At 37.4% G+C, this 24,101-nt stretch overlaps 1 protein-coding gene across 4 annotated transcripts in view; it reads left to right on the top strand.

Moving 5' to 3' along the window:
• Positions 1-24,101, top strand: part of LOC134213370 (protein timeless) — an 85,191-nt gene that overhangs the window by 1,599 nt on the left and 59,491 nt on the right. The gene's annotated exons all lie outside the window — the stretch shown is intronic.

Below are 24,101 nucleotides of genomic sequence, written 5' to 3'. Positions count from 1 at the left end.
GACTTTTGTGAGGAAAATTATAAAGAAAACAGAAATGCTTATTATTGATATTGATGTTATTCTTTTACATGTTAAATTGAATTTCCCACAATTCAGTATTTTCCTAATAACTTTTGTTGCTTTTGTTGCATCAAATCTTTTAGCAACAACGACGATATTTTCCCTTGTTAAATTTCCTATATTGCTAACGTTTTCATACATTTTCAGAGTTTAATGGACAATGATGGGGAACGGTTTTCCACAAAAGTTACAGTTTTCATAGTAATTTTCATATAAGCTTCAAACTGCTTGTGCTCAGTCAAATTACATCCAAATTAGCTAAAAATGTAACACGATTATTAAAATAGCAAATGCCATCGTTTAAGCATAGGGGAGCCAAAAAGTAAAAATTTGAATCACTCTATTGTGCATGCATGCATAAAAGACATGCCGAAAACAGTGAAAATTTAGGCGCCTTACTGTAGGGGACTGAGGGTAATATGGACATGCTAAGGAATCGCGTCATTTTCACAAGGAAAACGTAGTAATATTGGAGACCTCAACCACTTACGTGAGTCCTGAATAGAAGCACTACTATGGCTTGAAGTCAATTTAGTGGAAAACAATCGGATTTTGTGATTTTTTTGACAATGGAAATCAGGATGAAAAAATCTCGTTTTAAAAATATGCGGGTGGAATGGACATAGTGTGTGCTTAAATCGGACATGTTAAGAAATTAAGCCTAAAACAGTGAATTTAGTTGATGAATTGTATGCATAGACTAAGCATCTCTAAAATGAGTCTCTGAAAATAAAAATGTTGAATAATTATATTGGAAACTTACAATGATTTTACTTAAAAAGAATGTTACATCAATAAAAGTCATTTGAAAATGCCATTTGTCTGAACAAAACTCGAAAATTAGAATTTCAAACTCTGACCAAAACTCGAAAATTAGAATTTCAAACTCTTCTGTTTGTCATGCTTGGAGTTTTAGGAGGTAAACAATTCAAACTTTTCAAAATATAATTTCGTTGAAAAAAATGTTCTTCATAAGGTCCATATTACTCACACCAGAACGTGTCCGTTTTACCCCACCATGATCCAATTTCTTAAAAAATTCTCAAAAAATCGAATTTTGAGATAAATTATCAAATCAACCTGTACACAATATTTGGATAGACTAAGTTTGAGATCCTCGAGGATCATGCGGAATGGTTCAGCCGATTTTTGTTTTAAAAGCTTAAATACTGCACATCAAAAATTACATCATCATGGCATTTCAGCCATAGTTTACATTGAATTTTTAATAAACAGAATAGTTTGCATTATTCGAATGTAGTAAAACATATTACACTTATAATTTGAAACAAGCAATAACGCACACTTGATGGAGTGCCAAATTTGTAACGATTTAGCTCAAACGGGACCCCTGTCCATTTTACCCACACTGTCCATTTCACCCCCACCTCCCCTCCGTTGATATTGAATCGCATAGCTTTAAGATGATTCACTGGTCATAAGACGAATTAGTACTATTCCATTTATTTCAACCCCTTGGTTGCAACTTTTCAGATACATATTATGCCAAGTGAAGACAGTATGCTAAAAAGATCATGCCTTTTCAGGATGAGTTCAAACGCCTTTTATAGACTCGTCAGCAGCTTATTCAACTTCTCTCCCAGCATTTCGTACGGTTTTGGAGTGGCCACTTGGGTCTATTATTATTAACAGACTCATCAGAAGTTCATTCGTGAAAATCATGGAAAAAGAACTGTGGCCCATCTTCTCCGTCCATAGAAATGGAAAGCAAATCGTGATATAACATCTACTTAAGGTAACTCGTGGAGGCATCACGCACCGCGTTATTTTCCCTATTCTTTGCCTCTTTCCAATTAACCACCGCGATTTTAGAGATGCAAACTTCGCTTTTCTGTTGTTTGATGTAGCTGTTAATGAATCAGCATTAGGGACAAGCCTCCCGGAATGAACTCATTTGTTGTTTATGAAGAAATGTATGAAGAAATATCTGAAATCTAACTCGAATATTATAATAAATATGCAACCCACCCAGCTAATACAAAATTCAATAGACACTGAAAACTGAAAGCAGCGAGAAGGTTCGAGTTTATCCAGCGAAGTTATTTCAATTTAACTGAAGTGTTTAGTAAAAAAAAACCTCAGTAAAATGTCAAACTCCAATCTTCTCGGTGCTTTCACCATTAGAATATGTACTATATTTCGCACGAGCTGGGTTTAATTACATCCTCTAATATAACAATTTGGCGTTATCGAACACTGGAGACGTCATTTGCAGAATCATAATAGCACCGTGACCGACTGATAGAGGTTCGATACAGGTATCACATGCGTCATAACCACCATCGAGTTGTACTTTACCTCTGCCTAGGGTTGTGAATGGTGATCAACTTACCGTAGTCACGTGCTCCCGACGGATGCTAGCCAGGATCAATATTGCAACGATGCAAATCGAACAGAGACTGGAGGAAAACTGCATGGGGGAATTCTCGATAAAGGCTACTTTTACATTAGAAATGTATCATGGATGGAATATTGTTTTGATATAAGATTTGGCGGAATCGGAATCCTGAAACATTGTATTTGAAAGGTTTTGCTTTGGGTTTTAAGGAAATCGTTGTTCACACAGTATATGAGATTATATGCTAACAGACATGTGAATTGGGGTTCACCGTCTACCGTCACATTGCAACCATGGTTTGAAACTAGTTACATGACAAGGAGCTCGAAAGGTTATACAATTACTTCTAGAACTCCTCTGTGCGTCACGTGAATAACGTACAGAATATGAAGGAAGTTTATAGCACATTCATATTCACCCACAATCTTGTTTAAAGACTACCGATACTTTCGAACGAATTCAATTCTTTCGAGTGATTTCCCAATTAATTTAGCCGGTGTTAACGAGTATGATTTTTTTTCTAATTTTATTTGCTGATTATCTATTACATGCATTCATCTATTAGAATAGGTGTTCCGTGTTTGAATAACACTATTATCATTATTTTCTATGATAAATTTATTATTATTATAGAGTTTTGGTACTTCCTCAGCAATTTGGTAATTTTCACCTACGGCAGACAATCTGAATGCCAAAGGGGATTATGCTCTGTGGATCTCATTCATCGGTTGACTTAAGATCCTATGATTAGCGTTTATACTGGATGTATTAGTTATAGTAGTTAAGGAAATTTCTAACGATGCTGCAAGTTCCAAGAACTGTTTTTTGGATGCTATGGAGGTAATGAGAAAGTTCCAGCTCTTTTAAGGATCTCAGAAGACGGGAAGATTCCGGTTCTGAGATGACTACCGGAATTATACGCACGTCCTCCATCTGCTTCAACCCCTCCGCCAAGTCGTGGTACTTTATTACCTTGTTGGAGTATGTTGCTTGAACATTATGATCTATCGGTACGGCAATGTCGATGAGGGTTACTGTGTTGCTCCAAATGGCTGGAGCGAAATGCGATGACGGCAGCTCTCCGTCGGTGCGTGTGCACGCCACGGAGATCTGACAAGAAAAGGCGGAGTCATGGCTTGCTGCTCATCGATTGACACGCTGAGGTGTTGATGTATAATCACACGCTGATGGTAACTTATTCAAATCTCACTTTCCCATTCTTCTTTCATTAAAGAGGCATGAAAAACCTCTTACATAGGACGCAATGATTTTTTTTCCTTAGATATTTCCGCGAGACGAAGATGAACAATGACTGAACTCCAAAATAAACCTGTCTTAACATCATGGTTTTCATTCGCAGAACAACGATATAAAAGTCAATAGAATGTATCGTTTAAGGCCTGCCCAACCTTTTCAAGCCACTGGCCAATTTTTAGAATTAACATCTGCTGGCGGGCCAAAACATATTCGTCAATTTTGTTATGTATTTTCAAAATACTCAATGTTTTTTCTCATTTTTCCAGAATAACAAGAAAATATCTTCAGAGAAAAACTAAACATGATTGGTTTGCGTTTAAAAAATCATTTTTTTTACGTAAGAGGTTTTTGGTTGAAAATTCAATGAGAAACAAGAAATTGAATAAAAATACTCTCGAATAATCAACGCATATTGTTTTCGCAATCGGTGACCAAAATTCGCAAACAGGATTCTAAGTTTTTTACTGTTTTTACTATAAAAAAATGTTTAGATAAGAGATGTTTTCTTTCCGAAAGATAAATTTGTGCTCGTCATTGAATTGGGGGTCGATAATCTTCCTTTGAAACATTTTAGATACATTTTTTAATTCACATCATAAAACGGTGTTGAGAAAATGGATATTTCGTAACTGTGTTCTGTAAAATCAACAAGATGAGGGAAATGTACAGGTTTTCAGCAACATACTGTACCAAAATGTTTCGTGCCAATTTCGTTTCAATAGCTTTAATGTTTGTATCACGTAAATAAAGAATAAAAAAAAAAGTTTGATAATAAAAGTTCGACGTGTTGATCCGTGTTTTACAGCTTTATGTTCAAGTCATTGAGATGTGTGGAAATATCTACCAAAAAAGCTAGGTCATTCGCCCATTCAGATCATTCAGTTCGGGTAACGGGTTTTCTTTACCTTGTAAAAATAGTGCAATATCGTTCTGCAGAGAATGAAATCTCTCAAGCCTACGGTTTAGTCAACAAAATTCGCCATAATACTGCAAATCTCCGTATTCTGTCTCCAACCGTCAACATCATTTAAAAGTTAATGACGAGTGTCAGTACTTCAGGAATATTGATTGTTTTTGTCCATAGATTTTCGTGGTATTGCAATGCGCGGGAACATATTTATAACACTGTAATTGCTTTTCCTTTCTTAGAAGTGTCACAATTCTTTCCCGCCATTGCCAGTGCCGGCTCCATCATTTGCAAGGTCACTTATTTAAGTATTTAGAGGAGTGTCCAAGCCCCTTCTTACAGGTCTTAACAGCTCCTCTCAGGTCTTTTCCGGTAGTCGTTCCACTGATTGGGATCAAAGCTGCCAATTCCTCTGTGATTTTTGATGATCAGCAACTCCACTTATGACGACAGCTACCTGCACTATGTTTTCAACATCAGTATTGTCGTCGATTGCGAGAAAGTATAATTTGAAGCAGGCGGCTTTTTCACGTATTTTTGTTTCAAATACGGATAAAAGGAATTATTGGAACACGAAAATTAAAGGACTCGATTACCAGAATTTTTTTGTTTAAACCAGTGATATCCTACAGTATTTTATAATAAATTATAAAAAAACTTCTCGAACCACATAGATAAGCTTATGGGCCGGTTATGAAATATTTTCTATCACGGTCCGCGGGCCACAAAAAATAGAGCCCATCAAGTTTACCTTCAACATATCGGGGAACGGTTCGCCACTTCATCTCATAGCTCCTATTTCCATCCCATCAAAAACAAAGCAATGGTAAGGAATGTGGTTTGTTTATTTTTTTTTTTGATTTTTTTCAGCAGTGAGCACGCATATTGACAAAAAGAAGCGACGAATTTGGTGCCGTATTTCTTTGTTTAGCGATGAGATGGCTATATGTACAGTGAGATGGAGATCGGAACATTTCCCCTCGATGTTGAACGTCCAAACAACCGCCTAGGAAATGATATTTATCTAGAAATTCACTGAGATATCATACTTGAATGAGATACCATACTCAGGTTTTAAACTTATGTTAACTTAGCCAATAACTCCAAACTAATAGCTTTGTGAATGCAGGCAACGTTTTTTAACTTCGTGAATTCCGGATATCTGATCCAACGGGTTAATCCGCTATGGCTACTATGTCAGTGAATTCCAAAATAAACTTCAAGATAATATATTTTGCCTTCCAAACATCTTTGTAGCATTCGATAGATTTGCCATATAGCCAAGATTCCGTTAGAACTAGCTTATCTGGTAGTCTCATGTACACTGAAGCTGCCCAGTGTATAAGTTTCAAGCGAAATTTTTTTTAACCAAAATCAATGCTTCCAAGACTTACCATGGGAATTTCTGGAACGTCAAACCTTTTCTTGGCAGTCTCCCAGACGCACCTTGTGGTATTTCAAACCACAAACCATTTCACTAACGGGTGGCCACTAAAAAACGGGAATTCCAATACTTCAATACTTTTCTATAAGAACATTAATGCTTTCAGAGACATATTACCTTATGTGAATGAATCCATAGAATATTCAGAAAATTGTCGCCCACACACTTTTACTCCAACATGTTCAGTTGTGTACAACATGACATCGAAACAGAAATGGGGCACGCATTGTACAATTCTTTCAAGCGCATAAAGATCGTGGCAAAAGTACACGGTAATAAATTTTAAGCGTGAAAATGTTTCGAAATTTTTTTTTTTTTCGGTTTTCTGAGCTCCATTGTATTCAAAGATGATTGAAAGGCCAAAGATACGAAGCGAGGTCATGTGATACCAGCAAACAGAGCATAAAATATTCCCTTTCATGAAGCACATTCGCTCCGAGTTTTGACAATCGTGTTTTGATTATTCAAAACATAGAATGACTAACTCAGTTTACTTCTTCATAAATTCATTCAACTGATTATTATTGAGTATGGCAACTGTCCGCGAAAAACACACAATTAGCTTTGATTATACTGACATTTGGGGCTAAAAATGCCCTTCAATTGAACGTCGGGATTAGATCTATGAGTGTATTTATTCAAATCATTAAACATGTGTTTATTATTGCGATTATTTAATAATTTGTGGTAGGGTAAAGTGCCCAATAGTGGACCCCCAACCAATAGTGGACCCTCCAGCTATTTTTGTATTATTACAGCACAATGTAAACATTTTGCTATGAAATTCCATCGGGAGAACCTACCTTACAGTCCTATGATTTGATTACATGCATTGTAAATGCTATGGAAAGTAAAACTAGATGACTTGTTTATATTCTATAAAAAATAAACACGAGAGTGTCCATTATTGGAATATTTTGGGGAGTCCATAATAGGGAAGAAGAACGTCCCGAAACGAAACATGAAAATCAAATGAAGTGTCGATTATAGGGAAGCAATAGGGAAGCAAGACCCCAGGGGGTCTGCTGTAGAGCGAATTCAGTCAGACTTTAAAATGTTAATTTCAACGAATAACGTCGTGTATTTAAGTGTTTTATGTATGGATCGTATAGAGGAGATGCAGAGCTTGTTATTAGATATCAAGCAGAATTAATATGTGAAAGAGCACAATTCCGTTACTAGGGGGTCCACTATTGGACATTCAACCCTATTCAAATAAATACTCACTAATCATTCCGGAAATTGCAGAGCCGAATATGAATATGTTTAGAAGTGAAGTGACAAAGAAGGCCGATGGGCTTCATAAAAAAATAATCGAATATTTAAAGCTCTGTCAGAAAGATTAAAATACGGTAGACCACGGACCATATGCTATTATTCATTAATCTAAGTTTTAAAACTAAAGTGAACTCTCCTTATAACATATATCAGATTGAACTGGACTTTTTTGTAGTTTCCTCTCCGAGCCATTCTTTCCATTCCCGCTATTTAGTGACCACCCGTTATTTTTACGCGATTTATGATTTTTCAAACTACAACCAATTTTCCAGCGGTCTTCGAGGCGCGCCTTGTGATTTTCCTAACCACAATCCATTTTCCACTGGCTCCCAGACGCGCTTTGTGATTTTCCAAACCACTATCCATTCTCCAGCGGTTTTCCAGACACGCTTTGCGATTTTCCAAATCGCAATTCATTTTCCAGCGGTATTCCAGACGCGCTCTGTTGCAATACAAACTAGGGGAAGTGCACCGCAGGAAACGCTAATATCATTTTATATACTAAATGATAATAACACTTATTATCATTTAGTATATTGAGTGTTCCTAGCGTTTCACGCTGTTAATATTAGACATAGAGCAATGTACCCTTAGACAAAGCGCTCCTGTGGCTCTGAAGTGTAGTTTTTTGACAGTTTGCCATGACATTTAGAAAATCCAAATATCCTTCTATTAGTTGAACTTACTTAGTTGAGACTATAAAATCGTTTAGATGGAGTAAAATCAAAGAGCAGAATTTTTTGCCTTGAGTGTAGGACAACACTGCCTGTAGTATGTTAAAGAGGTACGAGTGATGCCATGCTCAGGTTTCTTTGCTTGTGGATGGCCTGTCCAACAACAACTTTATCAATGATGACCTGATCCTTGTAGCCTCGTGTGTTACGTCAACAACCTTTTTGTTCCTCGGTCATCAGGTTGTTGACGTCTCAATGGTTCTGCACCCTCCTCGCTATTACCGATGACAGCACTTTGTACAGACTCGAAAGGCACGTTAATGGCCTGTTCTTTTTCTGGGTTCAAAGTGTTCCGATCCTCCGGCAGAAGATAAGAGACACCCCTAGTGATGAATTCCGATAACTCCCCGGGGTTATCAAGTACCGTGTAGAAGCGTTCCGCCATCCGTGGACCGCCGAGAGTTTTTTTTATACCAGAAATTGATGATGATGATGATGATGATGATACTACCATCTATTGTAGCAAGGCACCTGCCGATAGCACTGGCCATATCTGACAAACGAAGTTTTTTTTATACCAGAAATTATGCACAAAATCGGGTCCTGGCGTAGCCCAATTCCTGGTATACCGGGTGGCCTCACGTATGTCTTGGGCGGACACGTTGATAGCGGCCATGTCTCCAATTCCACCTCAATATCGCTCTTCTTCTGTTATCCATATCGTATCGCTGTATGATGGAGTACTCCCACAGATTGCACCAAAACTGCGTGACTCCAATCTCCGATAGGCCTTCGCCAAAGTCGACTTTGTCGTTTCAGATGTGATTGTAGAACTCCCTTTCGTTGATGTTGAACAATCGGTTTTGCTCCTTCCTCTTCGAATATTCTGCATAACGTTGCAATCATTTGGCAAGAGCACTCAACTGCTGTACATGGGTGTCGGAAGTTATGTTCGCCTCGGTGAGATCACGGAGTTCTGTGGGTTTCACAATTTCAGCAACATTCCAGACTTGCCTCGTTGATCGATTCCCCTGCTTGTACTGTGTTAATCGACCAATCTTTGACCGCAGTGTGGCGAGGCGAGTCTCTAGACGTCGCATCCACGCGAGTTTTTGTACTTTGGGGCGTGCGCGTCCATCACTCTCACCTTGCAGGCGCGTTCGCTTTCCCAATGTTCGTACAACAGCCACTGCAGCCGAATACACGATAAATTGCAGCTCTTCAAGGATCCAAGTACTGTGGCAAAATATCCTGGATAAGGATGCTCACTGTACTCGTCAACCGATAGGGGTACTGCAACTTGGGTATCCGGTGTCGGGACATGGGGTCTGTCCCACGGAACTGTGCAACTGATGTGCCCATATGATTAGCTAGTTCGTCCTTCAATTGCTGTCGTTGCAATTCCACTGTTGGTTCTGGAGCGGCGGGTGCAATCGATTCGCGACGGTTACTTATGATTGATGCATCCAGCCCAACAGAGCTCCTTCTCGATGTGTCGTTCGATCTTGCCTCCTCCTCCTCTCATAGTTCCCTCTGCACTTCCCGCTGGATGTACTTCATCATATTATATGACATAATAGCTCTTCGGCGCGTTTACAACTTGTTCTGGTCAAGCTGGGGTGCAAATAGAGGGAACCCCTCATTGAACATCTCCAGCATCGCCGGTCTGTCAGACATATCCGTTTTCATCCTGGTGCATACGTAGAAGCAACGGATCACGTACTGATTCATCTCCCTTGTCCAAATGATCCGTTGCCGTCGGCGGCGGCCCGCTAACATGAGTGATTTACGTCGAACACCATCAGCAGGTGCAGCATGGGTGGGATTCATATTGAGCGTAGCTCCATATCTGGGAATGCTTTGCTTTCATTCTCGGAATCTACGGGTCCTGAGCACTAGGTTCAAGCGCCAGTGCTCAATTGCCTCTGGCAGTTAGTTTTTCACTGGTTGAATTTAAACATGTAGGAATTACAATGTCTTTAAATTGCATTTAGATTGCATCGATTTTTGTCTAAAACTGGAAATAATTTTATTGGACATTTGTTGCACAGTGTCAATATTAGACATTCTATGCAGTTCATTGGTGTTAGAGGGTCCCTTATAACCCTATCATACATACGAAACCAATGCATAGCATTCCTGCATCCCTGAAACATTGCGATACTTAGCTACGCGCATCGTAGCAGGCATCACTTGGATCGAATGATAAGCGGCCTCATTCGTGTTTGTAATGCCCGGTGAGTAGGTCTTGTGTGTTTTGCGACAGTTCATGCATATTACGAATTTACAATTGGTACTATACCAGAGAGGCAGCTCCAGAAGCAAAGGATGATTTCTGCATGACATTATTGCAGCAACTACAGTCAAACCTCCATGAACCGGAAAACTTCAAACAGTTTCCAAAGGATTTTCTATTCCACATCTCGATATTTCCATGAGTCGATGGTCCCTTCAATATCGACTCATGGAGATGTGACTGATGGAATTTTACAGAGATTTTTTTCGTATTTTTTAAATAATTTTCCCTTGAACTTCTTAAAAGCATTCCGTAAAAATAAAAAAAGAGCTTTTAGTGGAAATTCCTAAGAATTTCTTGTTGTAATTCAAATAATTTCCTCCGAATCCCGAGTAAATTTCCATGAAAATTTGGAAGAATTTTCCGTGGAAATTTTAGAGAATTCAAGTGCACATTCTGGAAAGAAAATTCATAAGAATTTCAGATGAAAATTGAAAAAAATATCCGTGCATATTTCGAGCTTCTTGTGGAAATTTTAGAGATTTTTTATGGAAATTCCGGAAATTTCCGGTGGAATTTCAAATGAATTTTCCCGTTTAAATCCAAAGAATTTCTCGTTGAGATCGTTGAGAAAGTTGATGTTGAAGAAAGGGATGTTCGGTCGAAAGTTATTTGGCCGAATGCCACAGGACTGAAAGCTGTTTGGCCAAATAAATCCATCATCCGAATGACAATTCCTGCCACATTACCATTTCTGCCAAACGACATTTTCGGCCAAATAACCTGTTTGGCCAAACGACATTTTCGACCAAATGACCCTATAATTTCTGGAACAGTCTATACTTATGCCTAACGTGTTTATGTCTAACGTACTTAAGTTCAGCGGTCTTAACTAAGTGAGAATTGTGAATTACTTCAAGCGAAGGCTGCCAGAAATGATTAAAAGAACGCGCTACTAAGGACATAACACTGCTCAACAATTCAAAAGCTATGCTCCAACAACACCAAACTGTGCAACATGGTTGCTAGAAAGGATTTCCTCCTTGCATGCCGTAGGAAGAGAATTTTTCCAGCACACATTATCAACACACTAAAGTGCGTATATCCGTTGTTGGAAGAGGCCAGCCCCTACATTAATAAGTTGGAAAAAGTTATAGGTCTATTTAAAAAGTCAATCCTCAATATAGAAATCCAACAAACGTTTTTCAAAAATCAAGAGGATAAAGCATAATATGATGCTCGCACAACCGGTCATTCAAGCAATTAGTAACCTGTCTCTGTCAACCGTTTTTCTAATGACACAACAAAGAGTCTTCGTGAGCTTATGTTGAACGAATTACAAGGAAAAAGTTTAAGCGTCTACTCGCCTCGAGCGTTTCCCGATAAGGACGTCCTAACACAACACTGAATGAAAGAGCGCTACTAAATGCAACTGATGCTACCTTTACCAAGAGAAATGGAGACATTACTAAGCGGACGTAGAATCAATCGTACGAACCAACCCCGACAAAGCAGTGAAGGGCCGTAACAGGTGTATTGTTGCATCCCAAATTCAAAATCACCTAGCCCGTCCCCAACGCCAACAATCAAACGCTCCTCTCGGTCGGTTCTGTAACAGTGCAGAAAAAAACTCACCTCCACCAAAAAATGCATGGAAAAATTAACCCCGATAGAACATTTTATAATTGCACTTACGTGAAAGAGAAAAGCCTATACTATCGTGTAGTGGGTGTTTAGGAGATACTGATTTAGAATGCCTATCAACGACGACTTTTCCACCTAGACACGTGCTCGTATCCTTCGATGTAAGTCATATACAGCATTACTTTCCATTGGCAGGTAATCAGTAAAGGAACAACAATCAAAATGGTTTTGTTTCTTGAAATGGTCGAACTGTGCATCAACAATAGCTACTTTCACTTCAGAGATAAATTCTACCAACAGACCTTTGGAACTGTAATGGGTAGTCCTCTATCACCAATATTGCAGATTAATCCATGGAAGATCTATTGTAAGTGGTTACCAAGAAACTGAATTTCAAAATTTCCATTTTGAAAAAGTACGTAGACGACCTTTGCTCGTTGTACCCAAATCAGAGGTGCAGACAACATTTGACACCTTCAACGAGTACAAACCACACCTACAATTTACCGTGGAACGGGAAAACGATGGCCAACTACCCTTTTTGGACACACTAGTTATCCGGTCAAATGATCAACCCATGAAAACGAGATGGTATGCCAAACCTGTCTCCTCCGGCCGCTTATTCAATTATCACTATTTTCACCCAACGTCTATGAAGATCAACGTAGCCTCAAATTTTAACCAACGCGTCATTCAACTCACCACGGATGGCTCTTCACAGCAACAAAAACAAAAAATCTTCCAGTAGCTCCGTCAAAATAACTACTCTTCATCACTCATCACCAGAATGCTCAAACGTATCAATGAAAAAAAAACCACTCATCAATGGACACACCATATCTCATCAATCGTAAACAAGCAAAACAAGCAAAACAATCTGTCTCAATGATCGCCACTCACTATCCGCACATCATCGTTACCGCTGTCCACTACATCATCGCCGCGTAGCCCCCCTTCCCTAATCATCACGACACATACCCCATCAACAGATTCACGCAACGTAGGTAAACACCAGTCAAATTCCAAGATCACAACCAGCCAGTCCACCAAACAAAGTCAACCAAAATATCTGAGAAATCATCTACAGATCCATGCTCAACATCCCTTTCATGAAGACGACCATCTCCAACATCCTGTAAAAATTGCGATCAAGTTTATATTGTCTAGTTCGGTCTATTATTGCAGTGCAAGTCGTGCGCAATGGAAATGTTTTCCAAAGTATCTACGTTCAAAATGTTAAAAACGGTAAGACAATTTCATTTGAATTATGTTATGGTCGTATTATGTTCTAAGTGTTACAATTGTAGCGTAGAATTACAAGAAGCCTCTCCTATATGGAAAACGAGTAGGTTAAGCGTAGGTTCTATTTTACTATGTTTTATGTATGTAATGTTATGTACCTCCTAAAGCCCAAGTTCAATTTTACAATTAGTTCACCCTTGAGAAAGGCCAAATATACAGGCAACTAACGCCGAAAAGTTGGTCAAAACACAACTAATCGTTTTGACCAAATTAGATTTAGAAAGCAATGAAATATAGCTATGGTTAGCCTTATGATTTAAACGAATGAAAACTGTAATTACCCGAGCAGGAGCGACGACCTCCATAAGAGAAGTTGGTATGAACTAGCCTTCCGCTACTAGAAATAAAATAAGGCATTCACTTCAAGTTCAACTACAGTTCTACCAATTTGTTTATTATTTCAATTAGTCAAATTGCTTTGTGAAAAATGTATTAACAATGATCTTTTTAGGATAATAATTACAACTTTGATTCCAGCGATTTTACAAATGTGGAGAAATGCTATTGTTTAATATCCACCATAAGGATTATTTATAAATCTAGACCAACATTTGAAAAGGGCGTTACAGCCAAAATTCCTGCTGATTCTTTTTCTACATATATAGCTATATATGTGGAGGACGAATCAGTAGGAATAAATTTTGGCTGTTACGCCCATTTCAAATATTGGTCTAGAAATGAAGACTAAACTGTTCTGATAACGAATAGAAATAATTGTACAAAAATGACACATTGTAATCCGTGATTTCGGCCCCGTAAAACTTAATAGGTTCCTGGGCCTTAATAAATAAACAATGGTTAAATAATATTAGTCTATTCACATATTATTGTATTCTATAACAGTTGCTTTCTTCACGGTTTATAAAGTATGACTACACATGATGGAAAAGCACGTAAAGTATTATGAAGTTCCACCTGACAAACACCTTTGTCGAAATTCACAGTATATCAAAAGTTAGGCCGATACAAATAATTAAAATCTATTTTGTCTCCCCCCCTCGGTTTTTTTTTGCCAAAAAATAATATTTTGAGGGGGGCAACAAAATAAAATTCGGATAATTTTGAGGATTTTCAAAACATTATTTAACAAATCCGAGGATTTTTTTGATTTTTTTCATTTTATTATTTATTTTTTATTATCCCCCCTTAACCTTTCGGAGACCACTAGGACAAAAAATTAATTAAATATTTGTAACGGCCTTACGCCAATTTTAAAATTTGACTTTTTCGAAAATTCATATATATTTTTGAATATATACACACTTAAAATAAATCGCCGAATTCGGTAAAATTTTACCGAAATCTTAACAGCAGAACTATTCGGTAAATAATTTAACTGATTTTCGGTGATTTTGACAGTTGAACAATGAAAAAAATTACAAAAAAATCGGTAAAATAAATTACCGAACAGTTCTGCTGTTGAGATTTCGGTAAAATTTACCGAATACGGTGAAATGAGTTAAGTGTGTAGATTTTTTTAAAAGTTTTTTGCTGCAGGAAGATCCATAGAATTCAAAATATTTACAAGAAATTTAAAGTTCCTGTTTTAGTGAAAATTTTAGAAACGTTTTTTCTGATCATTTATTGATTTCGAGTTGTGCCTGTATCACACGAAACCGTCAACATGTGGTGAAATATCAACGGCAGAAGGTATTTCTAGAGACCCCCAGTTGCCCAGTATTACAATTAACTACACAATACTAAGTGGTTACGTTAAAATAAATAAACAATTCAATTACAACTACAATAAATACACAATGGAGGAAGTTAAAATTAAAGCCCGTATGGAAAAAAAATGATGAGAAAAAATGGAATGAATGAAAAGCTTAGAAAAAAATTTAACTACAAATTTATTTTTTTCAAAAAGTCGAAATTATACCTATTGAATTTGAAATTTATTCAGCATATCGCAACCAGTTTATTCACATTTGTTGATCAAAATTGTTTGCATGAAGAGCACGATTCTGTTCCAAAAAATTGGTCAAAATCGATTTCAAACATTTGAAAAAAGTTCCAAGATTTATACAAACAACGATCACTAGTCGGAAACATAATTATATTTTTCTTAATAATAAAAACATAATTGGGACAGATACAGCTTGTTTAACATACATACTTTGATGATTTCTTATGCAATAAAAACTGTGGAAATTTGATAAAATTCTTTTCATTTCCATACTTTTCAATAGAGTACGAGGGAGCTAGATGTATATATCGCGTGACATCTACCAATGTAGATGAGAAATCTTAGCACTGGACCATATATATATATATACCTATATAGAGGCATTCCACGGGGGCATGTCAGTCGATCCTGAGCGACCATTTCGAAAATATTTGAAACTCTGCACAGTTTTTCAATTTCATCTAAATCGTCATTTTTCGATATCAAATCTTCATATTGAGTCACGACTAACTTTTCAAAAGGGTGTATGTGAAAATGGTTCAAAAATATTTAAAAAGCTGCACAGCAAAACGGAATGTTCGATTGTTATGATTTTTCAGCAAAGTTAGACAACTAAATGGTGATTCTTAAGAAAATGTGCACAGTAAAAAAAATTTTTTGCCTTTAAAAATATAATTTTGTCACAAAAACTCAAATATCTCAAAACCCTATCTTTTTTCGAACGTATTTTTTAGGAAAACGGTCCATTATATTAGCTATCTACCATAAAAATTGGTGATGGTAAACTAATAAACAAAAAGTTATGACATTTCAAACATTTCACAATTTTCACATTTAGTAAAAAAAAATTTTTTCTGTGTAAGTTATTTCGAGAATTGCAGTTTGATGCAGATTTTATTGTTAAGGGCGTGATTTAAACAAGTTGTTTTCATTATATTTTGATTTAATTATTCATAGCATCTATAAGAAACTTAGACACGATCCAGTGTTGTGATCAAAAGTATTGATAGTGTCATAATTTTCATTGCACGTGACTGGCGAAAATTCTTTTAATAGTGTTGAAACCTGTTGATAATAACGTTGATAGAAACATATCAGAAATGTTATTTTAAGACAAAAGCTGCAAAATCAAAGATTTATATACACGTGTACGTCTATAGTTTACCTGCAAAAATATACCTCTTAGAGAATAGACTTTATGATCGGAGGAAACGGGTATCTTCAACAACAACAAATGCATGATAGGTACATACCATGACATGGTACATACCAAAAATTACTACTACTAAGGTTGTTAAAGATCTTATAGTAAATTTTTTCTTCAGTCAAGCAAATGACACCAAACTAGTCAGTAAAAACTTAAAAGTGATTTTGTTTATTGAAATATTACGAACAACATGAGTAGCCGCTTTCTCAACTGTTGTAGGCCGTTTGATGGAAAAAAGTGTTCAAAAGAGTTACGAAATCTCACCGAAAGCACCATAGATAAACTGAAAGCGACTGGTTATGCTCCAATGTCCACATTGAATACAAATTTACGCATTTGCACGTCCTGCCGTCTAAACGTTGACAAAAGAGCAATCTGTATATCATCGGTTGAGCAGAGCGCAGGAAGTTCGAAAACGACAGCAACTGAGGAATTGCCAGATGTATCGACAACAACTGAGGAATTACCAGAAGTATTAAGTGCTGAGAGCCTTGCCACCGTACCATCAGCGAAATCTGTTTCAACAAATCAATCGGAAGATGAGTGTATCCAAAAGGTCAACATCGAACGCTTTAACGAGGGCATAGCTGGGATAAAAGTGACTCCGATTAAATGGAGTAAGATGGACTACGTTTATTACCCGGAGAAAAAATACCGTGAAATAAACGAAGCTGTACGAAGAAACCTCTTCAAATTAGGACCTGATGATGTGGAAAATACAGACTACGATGAGGTAATTATAAATATGAAGGAAAGGTTCTCGAATGCAGCCACGACAAGGAAAGAAAATTATTGATTTTGTCGATGCTGCCAAGTTCGTGGTCTATTCAGGATGCCATTGATGAGTTCAAAACCAATAGAAATACAGTAAAAGAGGCAAAACAATTGAAGAATAACTGTCTTTCAACCAAAAATACTAGGTCTAGTACTGCATTAACAGATGAGACAAAAGAAATAGTAGTTCAATATTTTGAAGATGATGAAGTAAGTCGAGCTATGCCTGGTCAAAAGATTATGTATCAGTAAAAAGATGGAAAGCGTCAAGCAATCCAAAAACGATTAATGATGACGACTTTGAAAGAAGCGTACACACGCTTCAAGGAAATTCACGATAATATTAAAATAGGTTTTTCCTCATTTGCAAGCCTTCGGCCAAGGCAATGTAAGCTTCTTTCCAATTCAGGAACATATAATGTGTGTGTGTGCACAACCCATGAGAATATTAATCTTATTTTACATAGTTTGAAAAGAATCAATTTAACAAAGGATATTAAAATGTTAACTGGTAGTCTTTTGTGTGAAAATACAACATCAAATTGCTATCTACGATCTTGTTCGGATTGTCCAGATTCTTCATCATTGGAAAATACTTTATTCGCTGAGTTTGAAAAAAATATATTGATCAGTTATCATTTGAGCAATGGGTGACCACGGATAGGTGTGACATAGAAACTATTGTAAAACCTGTAGATGAGTTTGTGTCATATTTTTGCTTGAAATTAGAAAGTTTAATCCCTCACGATTTCATTAAAACAGAACAATCCAGCTTTTTGAAAAATACGAAAAATACATTACAAAATGGTGAATTTTTAGTCATTTGTGATTTTTCTGAAAATTACAGCTTTGTATTGCAAGATGAAGTGCAGTCCCATCACTGGAGCGTACAACAAGCTACAATTCATCCATTCGTTATTTATTTTAATGGAAGTACGCAAATTGAACACTTAAGTTTTATTATAATTTCCGAAGATTTAAGACACGATTCAGTATCCGTAAACTTGTTCATTGAAAAAATGATTAACTTTTTACGCGTTGATAAGCATAAAGAAGTCAAAAAGATATATTTCATGTCTGATGGAGCAGCGTCGCAGTACAAAAATCGTAAGAATTTTTCGAGCCTATGTCAATTTAAATCAATGTACGGAATTGATGCAGAATGGCATTTTTTTGCTACATCACATGGCAAAGGTCCTTGTGATGCTATTGGAGGAACAATAAAGCGCAAGGCCACAAGAGCAAGTTTAGCCAAAGAACGTGAGCATCCTATTAAAACTGCGAAAGAACTTTTTGATTGGGCAAATCGTAGAAAAGAAAAAGATTTAACCAAATTATCATTTTGTTTTACTACTACTGAAGAGTACGAAATAAAGGCTTCAGAGCTCAGCGAGCAATTTAATAACGCGAAAACGATCCAAGGAACCCAAAAATTTCACTGTTTCATTCCATTGTCGGAAAATAAAATTAAAGCAAAACTATACTCAAACTGTGCTGATAATAATTCAAAAGTGTTCGATATTTTAAAAAATTTGAATAAAAATAAATAAAAAATAAGTATTAATAAACTGTTTTCATGATATCATAACCCATACCAAAATTCAAACCCAAAACTCTTAGAGTTTCTATAACAACATTGTGTAACTGCCACATTTAATTTAATACTTAGGATAATATTAATTCATTTTTATTTATTTATACAAATAATATTTATACATATAATATACATAATATCGATGAATACATAAATATGGAATATCATACAAACAACTTGTTTAACTCACGCAAGGCCCTTAACAATAAAATCAGCATCAAACTGCGATTCTTGAAAAAAAAAAAATACACGGAAATTTTTTTTTGTTTTGTTTTTTTTATATGTGAAAATTGTGAAATGTTTGAAATGTCATAACTTTTTTGTTTATTAGTTTACCATCACCGAATTTTTATGGTAGATAGCTAATATAATGGACCGTTTTCCCTAAAAAAATTACGTTCGAAAAAAGATAGGGTTTTGAGATATTTGAGTTTTTGTGACAAAAATGATATTTTTAAAGACAAAAAATTTTTTTTTTTACTGTGCACATTTTCTTAAGAATCACCATTTAGTTGTCTAACTTTGCTGAAAAAATCATAACAATCGAACATTCCGTTTTTGCTGTGCAGCTTTTTAAATATTTTTGAACCATTTTCACATACACCCTTTTGAAAAGTTAGTCGTGACTCAATATGAAGATTTGATATCGAAAAATGACGATTTAGATGAAATTGAAAAACTGTGCAAAGTTTCAACTCAATAGAAAATCATGAATTAAAAATTTTCTTAAATTTTGATGCTCTTGCTTGGAATCGCTCTATATCCACTGAATTTCTTTTGCAAACTGTATTAAAGTTTTTCCTCAGTTTTAAACACGTGGAAGTAGAACAGTTCCACATCTTGCAGCGCCAGATCTGGGTATAGTTGAAAGCAACTAACTTTTTTTTATTGTTTATTGTACTTTTTTTTCCATCCGGTATACCGAAAATAGCCGAAGTCATACAAGTGTGTGACTTTTTATATTTTTATCGCCTGAATGAGTGATGAACAAAAATAGCCGCAAAGAAATTTGCAAGCAGGGTGGTCCTTTGAGGTGTTGTATGAAACACAATTCAATATGCTTGCCTGGCTAAATAATTATCCTTTTTTTAAATGCCATTTTCAAAAATGACATGCAGCTTCGCTAATAATAGATTGTTTGGAAAAAGGATTCTTTTACCTTTTGAAAGGAAAAAATGGGAAAAATGTTGCATGTTAATAAAACTGTGAAACTGTTCACAAAAGTGAATACAACTCGAAACCATACTTGGTAACTAAGCCTTGACCAGGTTAACTCGCTTTTCTGAGGCTTTGGACTCGAATATGATTTTGAGAATTCCTATGTCGATGCGCCAGGACAGGAGTTATATATCAAAGTATTGCCCATAACTTGTTGGAAAACTGAGAAGTTTTCGTAACAATTTCGCATTTGGAACTATTATCTTGTATTTTATATTTTGACCTCTTTTTTATTGTACTTTTATTTGTATATACAATGCATTTTTATACTTCCCCTTAATTCTCCGTTATGGAATCTATGAATCTATAGATTATTTCATATATGAAATAAGATCCTCCACCTGAAAAAGATCATCCCTCAGTTAAACTAGTTCGTATTAAAATAATGTATTATTCTACTTTCTCGTCCAAGTCTCTTTATATCCATCCTTTATTTCTCTATCCTTCCAAAATTTCAGATTGTTCCGATGTTATTGATCACCTTTCAGGAGTGTCTAAAAATTGAACTATCGAACTGATTAATATATTAGGATCCGAGTTTGTGATTGTGCTTTGTGTGGTGGGGGGCGTGATCGGACGTCAGGTAGGACGCAGAACATTTGCGAAAACCGGGTTTGTGCTTGTGCTTTTTTTTTTGGACTTTATTAAAGTGATTTTTAAGTTTTACAAAGTTCATCACTTCAAGACAAAATTTTCAAAACGACTTATGTGCTTTTGTAAACAAAGATTCGAACGTCGATTTGAAATACGCCTAATTATATCCCATGCCTTAGATCGTATCGTTTACCGAAATAAATCCAGATAAATTATCCTTTGTAGCTAATACAATGTCATATCCCAAGACAATCGTGGAGATGCGGTGGTGTCAGAGCCAAATTTGAGGGGGGGGGGGATTCCGTGGCCCCGGGCCCCTACAAATCCTATGTACCAAAACCAACCTTTTTTGTACATTTTGGGGCCCCCACAAACCGTCGGCCCCGGGGCCCCCTTCCGGCTAAATCCGGCCCTGGGTTGTATACTCGTTCTCTAGTGGCTACGAGAGTCGAACTAACAATCCGTCCTTTCATAAGACCGTAAGGACGTGGCGGCTTAGCTTAGCTTGATTGCTGTACCCATCGTAGTTGCTAGTCGTGATTGGCCGAGAAACAACAAATAATGCACAGCTCACCAATTGAATAGTTTTCTCGGGACTAGAAAGCTATTCTTACTGTACCATGCTTCGGAGTTTCTTCAATTTAAGACCAATAACGATGCCGACCATTCCGTGCCGATAGTTCGAACGAGCCAGACGTGTGTGCTGTGTCTCATCGCGGATTGTGTTCGGTAGTGCGAGTGCTATTGTGTGGTGCGTATCCTACCTACGGATCCAAGGCGATCACTGTCGGCGAGGGGAAGTAGCTGCTTCTGGCGACGCCAGTGAAGCAGGCTATTGTTACTGCTGCTACCTACAGCAGCAGCCGCAGATAAGTGGCAAAGATTGTTGTATTGTTCTCCCACAGAGTGGGTCTGATTAGAATAGTTTGAATTAGTTTTTTATTAGTTTTTTTCTAATTAGTTAATAGTTATTAGTTCTTAGCTTGTAATAACTATACTTCCAACACCTTGCGAGGTGATAATGGAGGCGGAGACTGCGGAAGGCAGTGGGCCTCCCAAAGATGGTGGTCGCACACGATTCTACCATGCATCTTCTCCTGGGCCTTGGGTTGTTTACTTTCGGCAGAAAGTGAAAAGCCTAGATTTTCTCGGCATTAAGCGAGATTTGACGCGTCGTTTTCCGAAAACTGATTTCCATCAGGTAAATCGGAACAAACTACGCATAACCGCACCTACATACAAGGATGCAAACGAAATCGCTAAAGACAAGGCCTACAATGTTGAATATTTGGTTTATGTCCCCTCGCGGGAGGTCGAAATCGAAGGTGTGATTAACGCAGCGAGCCTGACTTGTAAGGATGTACTTGCGGGAAAAGGCCGCTTAAAGAATGCAATGGAGTCTACTGTGGATATTCTGGATTGCAAGGAGTTGCATTCAGCTACCATGGTAGATGGTAAAAGAGTGTATTCTAAGTCAGGTTCGCTTCGGGTGACGTTCGCCGGTTCGATTCTCCCAAAATATGTAGATATTGAAAATATGTTATTTCCGGTGCGTCTTTTTGTGCCGAGGGTGTTCAATTGTACCAACTGCAAACAGTTGGGGCACACTGCCGAGTTTTGCGACAACAAGCCCCGTTGTGGCAAATGTTTTGACAAGCATAGGGAGGAGTCCTGTCAACAACAAGCTACAAAGTGCGCTTATTGTGGCATGGTTTGCAAGAATGCCCGGTGTACAAAAAGCGCACCCAAAAAGTGAAGCGCTCGTTGGTACAGCGCTCCAAGCAGTCGTATGCGGAAATGGTCAAGTCGCAAGACACATCCGCCACAACCACCGCCACGGCTGCTATTTCAGCTGCCGTTCGAGTAAGTGATTACTACGATTCTATTGCCACTGATGAATTGGACTCCGACGTAGCTGATATGGATGATTCTTCGGAGGTACACGTGCCCGAAGAGAGGAAGCAACCGTCTTCCCCGGGATCGCGCCGTAAGAGAACAAAAGTCATCCATAAAAGCTTGCCAAAATCTGAAGGTAATGGGGGATTATTTAAAATCCCGAAGCAATCTGTCTTCACTGCTCCTTTGGATCCTAGTTGCAGCAAGACATTCCCGCCATTGCCTAAAACTGATGTTTCCAAGAAACATCCGGTTAGGAGAATCAATGAAAGAAAAAATGCAATTCGCACTTCCAGAAAAAATATTCCATCCAAGCGAGGATTGATCTCCTTTAAGGACCTCGTGGACCGTTTTTTGAATTTGTTCAATATTCCGAATTCATTGAGGCCACTCATTGACCTCTTTATACCAACAGTAGAAAGTTATCTAAAGCAATTGACTGTTTCATGGCCCCTTCTTGCAGAAATTGTATCTTTCGATGGATAATACGGCCATACAAGATACAATCACTGTGCTGCAGTGGAACTGACATAGACTGAAAAATAAATTAGACGTGTTCAAGTTTTTGATTCGCAATTCCGATTGCGATATATTTGCACTCTGTGAAACATGGCTTTCTTCTGAAGATGAAATCAACTTCCACGATTTTAATATTATTCGCCAAGATCGGGATGATCATTATGGTGGCGTTCTTTTGGGGATCAAAAAGTGCTACTCCTTCTCCAGTATATCATTTCCGACTGTTAATGGCCTAGAGATCGTCGCTTGCCAAATAAATGTAAAGAATAAAGATCTTTGCATAGCTTCAGTGTACATTCCTCCAAATGCCTCTATTAATCGTCGACATTTTTGGAGCGCAGTCTCCCTCCTATCATCTCCAGTATTGATATTGGGTGATATGAACGCACATGGTATTGGATGGGGCGAAAGATAAGACGATTATAGAGCGCCTATCTTCTATGATTTGTGTGACGATTTCAATTTGAATATTTTGAACACTGGTGAAGTAACTCGAATAGGACCAAATGGTCAACAAAGCCGTATTGATCTGTCTTTATGTTCAAATCCACTATCATTAGATTGCACGTGGAAGGTAATTCAAGATCCCCATGGTAGTGACCATATGCCGATAGTTACCACAATTAAGAGTGGCTATCAACAATCTGAGCCAGTTAATGTTCCTTTCGATCTCACGAAGAACATTGACTGGCAAAAATTTGCATCGGCGGTAAAAATTGGTATTGAATCAACTGATACTCTTCCCCCTTTGGATGAATATCGATTCCTTACTGAGTTGATTCAAAAAAGCGCACTAGAAGCTCAGAAACGACGCGTTCAAAGTACATCTGTCATCAGAAGACCAGCCACTCCTGGATGGGATGATGAATGTACTAAGTTGTATTCCGAGAAATCTGATGCCTTCAAGGCCTTCCGTAAACACGGAAGGTCAGAGCTTTTTGAAGAGTATTTGAGGCTCGAAAGAAAACTCAAAAATCTTCTCAAGGCAAAAAAACGTAGCTACTGGCGACGTTTTGTCGAGGGACTACGAGAAACCTCAATGACAACACTTTGGAAAACGGCTCGCAACATGCGGAACCGCATTTCCACCAATGAGAGTGAAGAATACTCCAATCGATGGATATTCAACTTCGCAAAAAAGGTCTGCCCAGATTCCGTACCAGCAGAACCGCTATTTCGAGAATCAGTCACTGATCCCGGTTCTTTGGGTGGACCATTCACAATGCTGGAAC

This window comes from Armigeres subalbatus, chromosome 2 (assembly GCF_024139115.2).
Source record: "Armigeres subalbatus isolate Guangzhou_Male chromosome 2, GZ_Asu_2, whole genome shotgun sequence".
NCBI lineage: Eukaryota > Metazoa > Arthropoda > Insecta > Diptera > Culicidae > Armigeres > Armigeres subalbatus.
This window is presented reverse-complemented; position numbering and strand designations above follow the sequence as displayed.